This window comes from Tasmannia lanceolata, unplaced genomic scaffold (genome assembly GCF_043159265.1).
Source record: "Tasmannia lanceolata isolate RefF3 unplaced genomic scaffold, GAP_Taslan_0.1 ptg000023l, whole genome shotgun sequence".
NCBI classification, from domain to species: domain Eukaryota; kingdom Viridiplantae; phylum Streptophyta; class Magnoliopsida; order Canellales; family Winteraceae; genus Tasmannia; species Tasmannia lanceolata.
In genome coordinates, this window is record NW_027518700.1 from 8,567,009 (window position 1) to 8,580,651 (window position 13,643).

At 36.1% G+C, this 13,643-nt stretch overlaps 1 non-coding gene and 1 pseudogene across 1 annotated transcript; one reads left to right on the plus strand and one right to left on the minus strand.

The window, feature by feature from the left end:
- Positions 1-127: 127 nt before the first annotated feature.
- Positions 128-8,943, minus strand: LOC143855734 (uncharacterized; annotated as a pseudogene).
- Positions 8,944-9,658: 715 nt separating this feature from the next.
- On the plus strand, positions 9,659-9,765 carry LOC143856849 (small nucleolar RNA R71). Its single transcript, XR_013238392.1, has one exon. It is a non-coding gene; the product is annotated as a small nucleolar RNA R71 (small nucleolar RNA).
- Positions 9,766-13,643: the final 3,878 nt, after the last annotated feature.

Below are 13,643 nucleotides of genomic sequence, written 5' to 3' on the forward strand. Positions count from 1 at the left end.
GGTTGCCAGTGTCTCCATCACATGATAACAATAGTACATCTTCATCTTCCTTTACAAGGTTTGATTTTTCTTCAACTTGATCTTTGTACCAACAATCCGATGCATAATGGCCAAATTTTCCGCAATTTTAACAACGATCTTTAGAAGTGTCATACCGTTGATTTCTTGCCATGCCTCCCCGGGAACGTCCTCCTCGACCTCGATAGTTATATTTTTGGAAATTTTGTTGATCTTCTCCTCGGCCTCCTCTTTGGCCTCGACCACGTCCGCGGCCTCTTCCACGGCCACAATTCCATCCTCGCCCACGACCTCGTTGGTTGTTGCTTCCTTTCGAGCTTTCTTCATCATCCTTAATGGTGAGCTTTGTTTGAAGCACCTCTTCAATCGGCTCCATTTTCTTCATAAGCCGTTGTTCATGTGCTTGCAATGAACCCATAAGTTCATTTATTGACATTTCCTCCAAATTTTTTGATTCTTCTATGGCTACAACAACATAATCAAACTTTGCGTCCAATGAACGTAGAATTTTTTCTACAACTCGCCCATCTTCAATTTTTTCACCATCTCTTCTCAATTGGTTTACAACGGCAAGGGCCCTTGTGAAATAATATGAAATAGCTTCAGATTCCTTCATTCTAAGAGACTCAAAATCTCCTCGAAGAGTTTGGAGGCGAATTTTCTTCACCTTTTCTGCACCTTTAAAAGCATTGTTGAGCATGTCCCATGCTTCGTTGGAGGTGGTGGCAGCCACAACTTTCTCAAAAGTGCCTTCATCTAGAGCTCGGTAGATGAGGTACAAGGCCGCTTTGTCTTTCTTCCTTAAGGTCTTCAAGGCCTCCTTTTGAGCATTTGTCAACGCCGATTCATTTTTAGGTTCGGTGTAGCCATTCTCTACCACATCCCACAGATCTTGGGAGCCAAGCAAAGCTTTCTTTTGAATACACCAATTTTCATATTTTTTTATCACTAAGTTGGGGAACCGGAAAATCGGAGGACATTGTTGTATTTTTTGCCATAGCTCTGATACCACAATGTTAGAGATAAAAATGAAGAAAGATAAACTTTTTAGAGAGGAAGGAGATGAGGAGACAAAAATTATATTTCTTTTTCTCTCAGTCCTTTTTGATTGCCATACATGGATATATAAAATAAAATACATGAGAACATTCTAGCTATTGAGTACTTCTAGACTAGTCAAATCAAGCAATAACTCTCTTAGACTTTCAAAACCGACTTTCCAACTCCCACTACATTCCAATACATAGTATTTAATTGGTTTATATTTCCAATAATTTATATCTGTGCACATCCATATTACAGTATCACATGGACAGCAATATCATAGAACATTATATACAAATATCTTTTCCAATTCTCAGTTTATTTTATTAATGGAAACTTTCATGTGCCATCTAAGAGGTGATTAGCATTTCCACATTAGCAAATAGGCACCAAAAATGTGGAAATCTATACGGTAATTTTGTCTTTACATAGAAATAACAGATGGCATGTTGTTAGAGATATTAAATAACCGCAAGTGCACGGATCGTGTAAATACGGGTCAAACTCAGGGAAGAGAAATATAGTTGTCAATCCTATTCTTGTACCGATTAGAATACTAGCTATGATATAATGTTGCCTGGAATGGACTCAGGATTTCCGTGGACTTAGACCTCGGAGCCAACACTATATATAAGCGTGTATTCTATTCAATCTAAGAATCAAATTCAACTACGATCTTGATTTGAAAATCTTAATTTAGGCAAAGTGTACCAAAATTCTAATGATCTTGATTAACTACTTATCTAATCTAATTAGAAAACTAAAATTCTAAAGGTCTAAGTTAATTGAAAATTTACGAAAGTAATTTGGAATAGTGTAAAAATCTTAATTCAATATAAAAGATTACTTAGGGTTAGAATCCACCATGGGTTTGGATTAGATTGATTAATTAAAATAATTTTTGTGTATTGAATTGTATATTTGATAATTAGTCTATGGGAAATAAGATCAATGGATGTCATTGCCCATGAGTAATTTATCAAAGACACACTCCAATTTTATAGGCTATATAAATATTTATAATGTTCATAGCAATCACTCATACGAAAGGGGAAAGCCTATGGCATGAATGATTGGTATGCAACAATTATAAACCATTAATTATATACCATTAAATTTAATTAAAAACCTTTCTCCTTCCCCATGGTTTCATCTAAACCCTAAGTATATAGGATTTAGTTACTCATGAAGAAAGTCAAAGAAACAAAAATAAAAAGTAGAAAGAAGAGAATTGCCATTAAGAACTTGAGAAGGAAAAAGAAAACAAAAAGAACTCTTCTTTAATTGAAATTGAAAGCAAAAATACATCAAATTGTAATTTAAAATAAAGAGCAAAATAAGAAAAACTTATTCTTTTTCTCCTTCAATGGTTGAATCATTGTCCTCCTTGAAGCCTTGATCGGATGCCTCTCATCGATACGAGTCCAACGGATCCGACCACGCGCTAATCGGAGCTAAAACGAAGAAGTTATGGTCTGTTGAACTTTAAGAAAAAAAATAAAAAAACTGCTGAAGACGCGACGAGACGAGACGAGAATAAAAATTCAAGAAGATGGGAGAGAGTTCAAGAGAGATTGATATATATATATATATATATATATATATATATATATATATTTTGGGTGAGAAAGGTTGCTAAATTAAGGGATTGAAAAAGATCTAAGGTGGAGATTAAAAAGCTAATCTTAGGAAACAAATGAAAGGACAAGATTAAGGCTTGAATGGGCTTTCTATATATCTTCTAAAGAACACATTGGTTACTTTCCTTTTTTTTTTCTTTCCAAAGGTTTGTCTAAAACCTTCTAATTATTTTTTCAAGCAACTTTATAAATGGCAAAAAACTAATGGAAAGTTTCCAAGTTGAGGAATATGTGCTTGAAAGGACCAAATTGTCTCTATCTTTCAAATGAATTGCAACCATGCTATATACTTTCGCAAATGGCAAATCTACCCTTCCTTTATAATGCACATAAACAACTAATAATTCCCTTCTCATCTCTTGATCATTTCAATCTCAACCATTGGAATTAAGATCCTTTCTCTTCTCTTGTTTTTCATCATCCATCCTTGAAATTTCATCTTTCAAAGCAAAGTAAGGGGGTGTGGCATTATCAATTTGATCCTACTAAAGCATCATGCCAATTCGGCCAACTAAGGCATCTTGGAACTTTGGATTCTCATGGCAATTGGTCATTTCTTCACTATTTTCATATGTTAAGCTCCATTTTCTTCATAATTCCAGTAAACACCCTGAAACAACAAAAACAACAAAAATACCTTAGTAGCACCGCTTAAAATGTAAAATATACATGCATCCTACCACTATCATTCACACATAAATGTGTTCATCAAATTCCCCCATACTTGAGCTTTGCTTGTCCTCAAGCAAATAAGAAAAAATAACAAAATCGAAACAATAAAAATAAAATCCTAACTCATTTTTGTAGGAATCACGATTGCACTTAGCATGTGCAACAAGCCTTTAAACCCCTAGGTTACCCTAGTGGACGAGTTGTGTCTCGTGAGTGTTTGTAGCGAATATGCACACAAAATTCTAAAAACAAACTTTTCTTTTCAAATCCCACTATAGAGTAAAGCCAAAACTTTCTAATCCTGTTTCTTTGATAAATTGTTCAAAATAGAAGAACAAGAATACCCCCATACTAAAACTTTGCATCCTATTCCAAGTTGGAAAATTAAAAAGATATTTTAATCAAGGAATCCTCTTTTGAATTTGTCCTACTTTGCTCCCTTAAAATTGCCTTTAATGTAATCGTACCATAAAAGAAATTTGATTTCGAAACTTAATAGAAAAATTGCAATCTTATATGGTCCACCATCGTTTCCACTTTTTCCATACTTTCTAAGAATAGAATTCATTTTTTTTTTGTAATCCTCTACTGCTTTTGGCGTGAATGACATGCAAGGCATGCACCAGACACCCAGGCTACTAAGCAGTGTCCGACTAATCTTTGATTTGCATATGTCATAGACATTGATGCATATGAGTTCAAACTTTACCTTTGATTACGTGCAATGCTTTGATTTATTAAGCTTTCTAATTGACCCATGTATGGAGTTTTCAGTCAGTTGCTCTCAAGCCAGTTGGCTTTAAGGAACTAGGCATAAAAACCCTTCAGACTTAATAGCTCAAGTCAAAAAGGCTACAAATCAAAACTATAATCAAGAAGCAAACTTTCTAAAAATCATTCTTTCTTTCTTTTGTTTCAACCTTTCTTTCCTTTTTATCCATACCATATAAAAAGCAAGTTTCTATTTCTATTTCTTATTCAAATCCTTTTACAAGAAAGATTCCAAAAGAAAATAAAACTAAGAAAGGAAAGTATTCTTTCTAATTTTTTTAAATTCCAAAATTAAAATATCCACTAACTTTCTTTCTTAAAATAGGAAAGCAACTTTCTTTTTAAGAATACCAAGTTATTTCTAATTTGAAAAATTACTAAAAACAAAAAGAAAAGAAAATTTCTAACTTTAATTATAGAAAATATTAGAAAAGAAAGTTTCCAAAAGCTAGGAAAGCAACTTTCTTTTTAAAAATACCAAGTTCTTTCTAATTTGAAAAATTACTAAAAACAAAAAGAAAATAAAATTTCTAACTTTAACTATAGAAAATATTAGAAAAGAAAGTTTCCAAAAGCTACCCCCCCCATACTTGATTTATGCATTGTCCTCAAGGCATTAAAAATAGAAAGAAAAATATGAGGACTAACATAGAAAGGAGGGTACGTACCGTATTTTCTTAAGTAGAATTAGAATAGGAAGGTTCATGGAGATCCATGACTTCTTCCATATAAACGGCTTTAAGTGTTGACCATTAACTTTAAAAATTTCACCATTGCTTGGATTTAGAACCTCGACCGCACCATGAGAGAAAACTTTGTTAACCACATATGGTCCATCCCATCGAGATCTTAACTTACCTGGAAAGATATGCAATCTTGAATTGTAGAGAAGCACTTTTTCGCCCTTGTGAAACGATTTTCTCAAAATATGTTTGTCATGAAAAGCTTTTGTCTTCTCTTTATAGATCTTTGCATTCTCGTACGCTTCATTGCGCAACTCCTCCAATTCGGAAAGTTGTAATCTCCTTTGAACACCTGCAGAAGACAAATCAAAGTTTAGTTTCTTAATAGCCCAAAAAGCTTTATGTTCCAATTCAACCGGGAGGTGACAAGCTTTGCCATACACAAGGCGGTAAGGAGACTGACCAAGATCAGTCTTGAATGCCGTCCTATGAGCCCACAAGGCATCCACTAATCTAATAGACCAATCTTTGCGGTTTGGATTCACAGTCTTCTCCAAAATTTGCTTAATTTGCCTATTTGAAACCTCTACTTGACCACTCATTTGAGGATGATAAGGGGTGGCCAATTTATGAGTAATACCATATTTCTTCATAAGAGCTTCAAATGGTCTATTACAAAAGTGCTTACCCCTATCATTAATGATGGCACGAGGTGTACCGAAGCGCGAAAATATATTTTCTTTAAAAAACTTGACCACCACTTTGTGGTCATTGGATTTGCAAGCAATGGCTTCAATCCACTTTGACACGTAATCTACTCCTAACAAAATATACAAGTTCCCAAAAGAGTTGGGAAACGGACCCATAAAATCAATACCCCACACATCGAAGATTTCTACCACTAAGATCGGGTTGAGGGGCATCATATTTCGCTTCATAACTCTACCAAGATCTACATGCCTTACAAAAATGAAAAGCATCCCTAAAAAGACTTGGCCAATAGAAACCACACTGTAAAACTTTGTGCGCGGTTTTCTTTGCACTAAAGTGGCCACCACAGGCTTGATCATGGCAAAAAGATAGAATCGATTGGTGCTCATGATCGGACACACATCGTCGGACAATTTGATCCGAACAAGTTTTGAACAAATAGAGATCATCCCAAAAGAAATACTTTACCAGTGAGTGAAACCGGTATTTGTCTTGGTTGGACCAATGATCCGGTGTAGCACCTGTAACCAAGTAATTCACAATATCCGCATACCATGGTTCACTAGAAATAGCAAACAATTGCTCATCAGGGAAGTTTTCATTAATTGGACCTTCGTCATTCTTTGCATTAGGAAGTCTAGACAAGTGATCGGCAACCAAGTTTTCCGTACCCTTTTTATCTCTAATCTCCAAATCAAACTCTTGAAGAAGTAAAACCCACCGAATGAGGCGAGCTTTAGCATCCTTCTTTCCAACAAGATACTTGATTGCCGAATGGTCGGTATAAATTATCACATGCGATCCAATCAAGTAGGACCGAAACTTCTCTAATGCAAACACAACCGCTAGGAATTCTTTCTCGGTAGTGGTGTAGTTGAGTTGTGCATCATTGAGAGTCCTACTTGCATAATAGATTACATGCGGTAATTTATTGAATCTTTGACCCAACACGGTTCCTATCGCAAAGTCGGAAGCATCACACATAATTTCAAACGGTTCGGTCCAATTGGGTGCTTGAATGATGGGAGCCGAAGTTAACTCCTTTTTTAAACACTCAAAAGAATCGAAGCATTCTTGGAAAACTCAAATTTTTGATCTTTTGCTAACAAGTTGGTTAGAGGCCTAGCATTTTTAGAAAAATCTTTTATAAAATGCCGGTAAAAGCCTGCATGGCCTAAAAATGATCGAATATCCTTCACACTTTTGGGCGGTGGAAGATGGACAATGAGATCCACCTTGGCTTTATCAACCTTAATTCCCTCTTTAGAAATCACATGTCCTAGAACGATGCCTTCTTTTACCATAAAATGACACTTTTCCCAATTGAGGACAAGGTTCTTTTCTCTACTCCTTTCTAAGACCAATTTTAAGTGATGTAAACATTCGGCATAGGTGGAGCCATGAATAGAAAAATCATCCATAAAAACCTCTAAGAAGGTCTCCACCATGTCAGAAAAGATACTCATCATGCATCTTTGGAAAGTTGCCGGTGCATTGCATAACCCAAAAGGCATGCGTCTATAAGCAAACGTTCCAAAGGGGCATGTGAATGTCGTTTTCTCTTGATCTTCAGGAGCTATGGGAATTTGGTTGTAACCGGAATATCCATCAAGAAAGCAATAATACTCATGACCTGCTAACCTTTCTAACATTTGATCAATAAAAGGCAAAGGAAAGTGATCCTTCCAAGTAGTGGCATTAAGCTTTCGGTAGTCAATACAAACCCGCCACCCTGTTTGAATACGAGTAGGAATAAGTTCATTGGTGGCGGATTGTATAACGGTAACTCCCGACTTCTTAGGCACTACTTGGACGGGACTCACCCATTAGCTATCCGAGATGGGATAAATGATCCCATTATCTAACCATTTTAAAATTTCTTTTTGGATGGCTTCCTTCATCACAGGATTAGCCCTTCTTTGATGTTCCCTTGAAGGTTTGGCACCCTCAACGAGATTGATGTGATGTTGCACAATCGAAGGGCTAATTCCTTTGATGTCGGCCATTGTCCAACCTATGGCTTCCTTGTTATCTTTTAGCAATTTAATGAGTTCCTCCTCTTGAGGGGAGGTTAGGTCCGCATCAATTATTACAGGCAAAGTACAATTATCACCCAAAAATGCATAACATAAATGAGAAGGCAAGGGCTTCAACTCCAACTGTGGCGTTTCTTCGATTGATGTCTTTGGAAGAGATGTTGCGAGTGGTCCAACAGGCTCCACGTTTTGGATGGCAAAAGCTTTGGAAAAGAAATCATCTTCATCATTTCCTAGTTCGTCCAAGCATTCTTGGAATCCTGCATCAAAATTAATTTCAAAATTAGAAATAATATCGTCAGGAAAGGAATGCAACATATTGATTTCTTCATGAAAATTTGGTTGCTTACCCAATCTAAAGACATTAAAATCAACCGATGTGTTTCCAAAAGACAATTTCATTAAGCCATTCATACAGTTAATTAAAGCATTGCTAGTAGCAAGGAAAGGCCTACTAAGGATGATAGGGATATGATCCTTGATATTAGCAACGGGTTCGGTATCTAACACAACAAAATCTACGGAAAATAAAAAATCACCTACTTTAACTAACACATCCTCAACCATCCCTTTGAGTGTTTTAATTGATCTATCCGCCAATTGAAGAGTGACGGTGGTTGGTTTGAGGTCTCCTAATCCTAGTTGCTTAAATACAGAAAAAGGCAAGAGATTTACACTTGCACCCAAATCCAAAAGAGCATGTTCAATATTTGTGTTACCAATAGTGCAAGAAATAGTAAGACATCCCGGATCCTTATACTTAGCCACCATTTGTTGAGACAAGATGGAACTTATATTTGCGGCCAAGAAAGCTTTCTTGGGCACATTAGTTGTGCGCTTTTGTGTGCACAAATCTTTCAACACTTTGGCATAAGTAGGGACCTGAGAAATCGCATCTAATAAAGGAATGTTAATTTGCACTTGTTTAAACACATTTAAAATTTTATCCATGGCATCCACCTTCTTATTATTAGTAAGTCTCCTTGGAAAAGGAGCTTTAGGAATGAAATCTCGTGCAGGGGGAGAAGTTACCTCTTCTGTACTTACCTGTTTGGGTTCCGCAATCGAGCCTGTTGGAGGGGAGTCTTTTCTTACCTCTTTGGATGTATCTTGTATATCTATATAAGGTTTAGATCTGACCTCCTCCTTGTGGTAATTTCTACCACTCCTTAAAGCATATACGGCATTACATTCGTTGGAGGGCTCTTGCGGCGACAAAATTGGTTGAATGGCATTCAACTGATTTGGCGGTACCTGTTGATTCACATTCATATTCACGTTCCTTGGATTAGGAACGGGTTGACTTGGCATCTTCCCCTTTTCCCTCTCATGCAACGCCATTGCAAGTTGGGAGATTTGCTTCTCCATGTTGTGTTGGCTTGTCATGAAAGTGCTAGTGAGAAGTTCTATGCTTTTTTCTAAGGAAGCCATGCGTGCCGACTCTCCTTGTTTTTGAAAACTCGGCGGTTGCTGATTTGAAACATTATTAATCATGGGGTTTTGAAAAGTAGGAGGGGAAAGGGATGGCTGAACAAAAGTGGGAGGGAATGTGGGTCTAGGTTGGTTGAATTGGCCTTGGCCTTGGAAATTAGATGGCCCACTTTGACTCCATGAAAAGTTGGGATGATTTCTCCATCCCGAATTATAAGTGCTAGAATAAGGATTATTAGAATACAAAGCACTTACATTCTCATTAGAATTACCAAATTTAGCAAGAGTTGGGCACTCTTCCATGACATGGTCTGTGGCTTGACACCAACTACACATAGGAACACTATGTGCAATTTGATTGACTTGTGAAGGTCCTTTGACAACTATGGCTTCTAGCCTTTTGATTAGGCTATCAAGATGGGCCTCTTTTGCCACGGCACCCTCTATTAGAAATCCCTTACTTGAAGTGGCTCTCTCACCGTCTTGAGTGGATTCCCACTCTCTTGTTTTTTCCTCCAAATCAAGTAAGAAGTTCCATGCCGCGGCCTCATCCGTGAAAGATGTAAAACCGTTAGGACACATGGATTCAAGAAGTTGCTTTGTTTGGTAATCTATGCCCTCATAAATAATTTGGCATAAGTGCCACAAATCAATTCCATGGTGAGGACACTCTTGGAGTAGGTCTTTTAACCTCTCCATAAACTTAGAAAATGACTCTAATGGCTTTTGTTTGAATTGTAAAATATCGTTCCTAAGGTTATTACTTTTATGTAATGGAAAAAACTTTTTTAGGAAAGTGACGGCGAACTCCTCCTAAGTGGTGATAGAGTTCGTTGGTAAGCCATAGAGCCACTTCTTGGCTCCATCCTTGAGTGAAAACGTAATAAACCGCAACTTTACCGCATCATTGGTAAGTTGTTGCAACTTAATCAAAGCACATACATCTTCAAACTCACGCAAAAATAAATAAGCATCCTCCGAAGGGAGGCCATGAAAACGAAGAAGCAAAGAAATAAATTGCGATATTAGCTCAAAATTATTGCCCTGTGCAATCGGCAATCTAATGCAAGAAGGTTGCGCGGTTCGGGCCGGATAGAAGCGATCGCGCAAACTCTTGGGTGTCTCTTGTTCTTCCGCCATGACTACTTGATTTGGATTTGGTGCGATGTCTTCCGCCGTCTCTAACCGGTTTGCTCTTTCTAGTCGATTGGCCGAGTTCCGCACCCAACCTTCACTCATAAACACAGGAAAACCAAGTAAGAGAGATGGATAGCCAAGAAACCAAAAAAATATAACTAAACTAAAAATAACTACTAATCTAACACTTCGAATAATTAAGATTCTAATGCAACTCTCTTCCCCGGCAGCGGCGCCAAAAACTTGTTAGAGATATTAAATAACCGCAAGTGCACGGATCGTGTAAATACGGGTCGAACTCAGGGAAGAGAAATCTAGTTGTTAATCCTATTCTTGTACCGATTAGAATACTAGCTATAATATAATGTTGCCTGGAATGGACTCAGGATTTTCGTGGACTTAGACCTCGGAGCCAACACTATATATAAGCGTGTATTCTATTCAATCTAAGAATCAAATTCAACTACGATCTTGATTTGGAAATCTTAATTTAGGCAAAGTGTACCAAAATTCTAATGATCTTGATTAACTACTTATCTAATCTAATTAGAAAACTAAAATTCTAAAGGCCTAAGTTAATTGAAAAATTACGAAAGTAATTTGGAATAGTGTAAAAATCTTAATTCAATATAAAAGATTACTTAGGGTTAGAATCCACCATGGGTTTGGATTAGATTGATTAATTAAAATAATTTTTGTGTATTGAATTGTATATTTGATAATTAGTCTATGGGAAATAAGATCAATGGATGTCATTGCCCATGAGTAATTTATCAAAGACACACTCCAATTTTATAGGCTATATAAATATTTATAATGTTCATAGCAATCACTCATACGAAAGAGAAAGCCAATGGCATGAATGATTGATATGCAACAATTATAAACCATTAATTCCATACCATTAAATTTAATTAAAAACCTTTCTCCCTCCCCATGGTTTCATCTAAACCCTAAGTATATAGGATTTAGTTACTCATGAAGAAAGTCAAAGAAACAAAAATAAAAAGTAGAAAGAGGAGAATTGCCATTAAGAACTTGAGAAGGAAAAAGAAAACAAAAAGAACTCTTCTTTAATTGAAATTGAAAGCAAAAATACATCAAATTGTAATTTAAAATAAAGAGCAAAATAAGAAAAACTTATTCTTTTTCTCCTTCAATGGTTGAATCATTGTCCTCCTTCAAGCCTTGATCGGATTCCTCTCATCGATACGAGTCCAACGGATCCGACCACGCGCGAATCGGAGCTAAAACGAAGAAGTTATGGTCCGTTGAACTTTAAGAAAAAAAATAAAAAAACTGCTGAAGACGCGACGAGAATAAAAATTCAAGAAGATGGGAGAGAGTTCAAGAGAGATTGATATATAGATTTTGGGTGAGAAAGGTTGCTAAATTAAGGGATTGAAAAAGATGTAAGGTGAAGATTAAAAAACTAATCTTAGGAAACAAATCAAAGGACAAGATTAAGGCTTGAATGGGCTTTCTATATATCTTTTAAAGAACACGTGGGTTACTTTCCTTTTTTTTTTCTTTCCAAAGGTTTGTCTAAAACCTTCTAATTATTTTGTCAAGCAACTTTATAAATGGTAGAAAACTAATGGAAAGTTTTCAAGTTGAGGAATATGTGCATGAAAGGACCAAATTGTCCCTATCTTTCGAATGAATTACAACCATGCCATATACTTTCGCAAATGGCAAATCTACCCTTCCTTTATAATGCACATAAACAACTAATAATTCCCTTCTCATCTCTTGATCATTTCAATCTCAACCATTGGAATTAAGATCCTTTCTCTTCTCTTGCTTTTCATCATCCATCCTTGAAATTTCATCTTTCAAAGCAAAGTAATGGGGTGTGGCATTATCAATTTGATCCTACTAAAGCATCATGCCAATTCGGCCAACTAAGGCATCTTGGAACTTTGGATTCTCATGGCAATTGGTCATTTCTTCACTATTTTCATATGTTAAGCTCCATTTTCTTCATAATTCCAATAAAAATCCTGAAACAACAAAAACAACAAAAATACCTTAGTAGCACCGCTTAAAATATAAAATATACATGCATCCTACCACTATCATTTACACATAAATGTGTTCATCACATGTGACACTCTTTCCCTTGAGGATCTGCTTTCATTATTCTGTAGTAAATAAAATATGTGAAACTTATTTTCACCCTTTAAATCGAGAGAGGGACAAATGAACAAATTATAGTAGTATAACAAACCATGTGATAGCTTTTATCATTGGTCTTGGAATCTCTGCTAACAAAGCGCTGCTTGAGAAATGCAAGGGATAGGTTTTTACTTGTTGGAAGTTTTAAGATTGTTTGACTAGCAAAATGGCACAACTACAACACGTGCATGTAATATAATGTGAATTCCCTTTTTGTCATTAATTTTGGTTCAGTATCTACTGCCACCAATCAAAAAGTGGTGCTCACAACAAGTGATGCAGAACTAGCAGAGAAAACCAAGTTTTAATATTTTCGATGGAATAAAAAATCCAATCAGATTCAGTTGATTTAGGGTCTTGGGTGCATATTTCTAACCTTTAGTATTCTCTAGATAAAAAAACAGTAACTCAAGTGAACTTTTAAATCTCAAAATAGAAACAAACAGAGACGACAGAAGTAATGCAATCCAGAGAATTAAGATCAAAGTTGATCATTAGAACCTTCAGTATCAAGACATCAAAAGCAGTATCCAAGAAGAACTTTGAATCCTAGAAATTGCAAAAACAGCAATGATTTTAAGTATATAAAAAGAAAAGAATTAGAGATAAGGTTGAGAAATAACTTATATAGATGAGAAAGAAAAAGATAGATCTCTAGGGCATCACACCACTAGAACCTAGGGCATCACACCTCTAGGTTGATTGAGGCATCACACCAAGATCGACGGAGAACCACTCATCCAAAGTTTGCACAAGCAATGTTCTTTTTCATTCATTCATAATATAACATAAACAATGATGACCATAAGGTCTTTATAATATATAGAGTTCTCTCACACAAGCCTAGAAACTTCCTACGACATAAACACATGACTCATGTGCCCACTAGGCTAAAACCCTAACCTCAAAAAGGCTCCCACAAAAATAAGAACCCCCTCTAAACTCAATGACTTAACTCTCCCCCCACTTAACAGGTCTTGGGCAATTGAGGGCCCCATCTTTATTATAAACTCAATTGAGTGCCTTAAAACATAATAGTAATATTCAATTGGCTAACCCCTTTGCAAACCTTTGAACACGCTTGATTCGATAAAAGAGTTGTATCAAGAAGTTTCTCTACAATCTTTTTTGCAACCTCTCATTCCTTTATCGACGATGCTATAGTTTACTTGAATTGATATGGTGGTGGAGGAGGGAATACAGATCATATTCCCTCCTCCACCACCATCATGGACTGTTCTTTGTCTTCTCATTTTCTCCACTCTCTAACCTTTGACCACATCTAAGCAATACTCATTTCTCTGAAATATTTCCAGTAAATA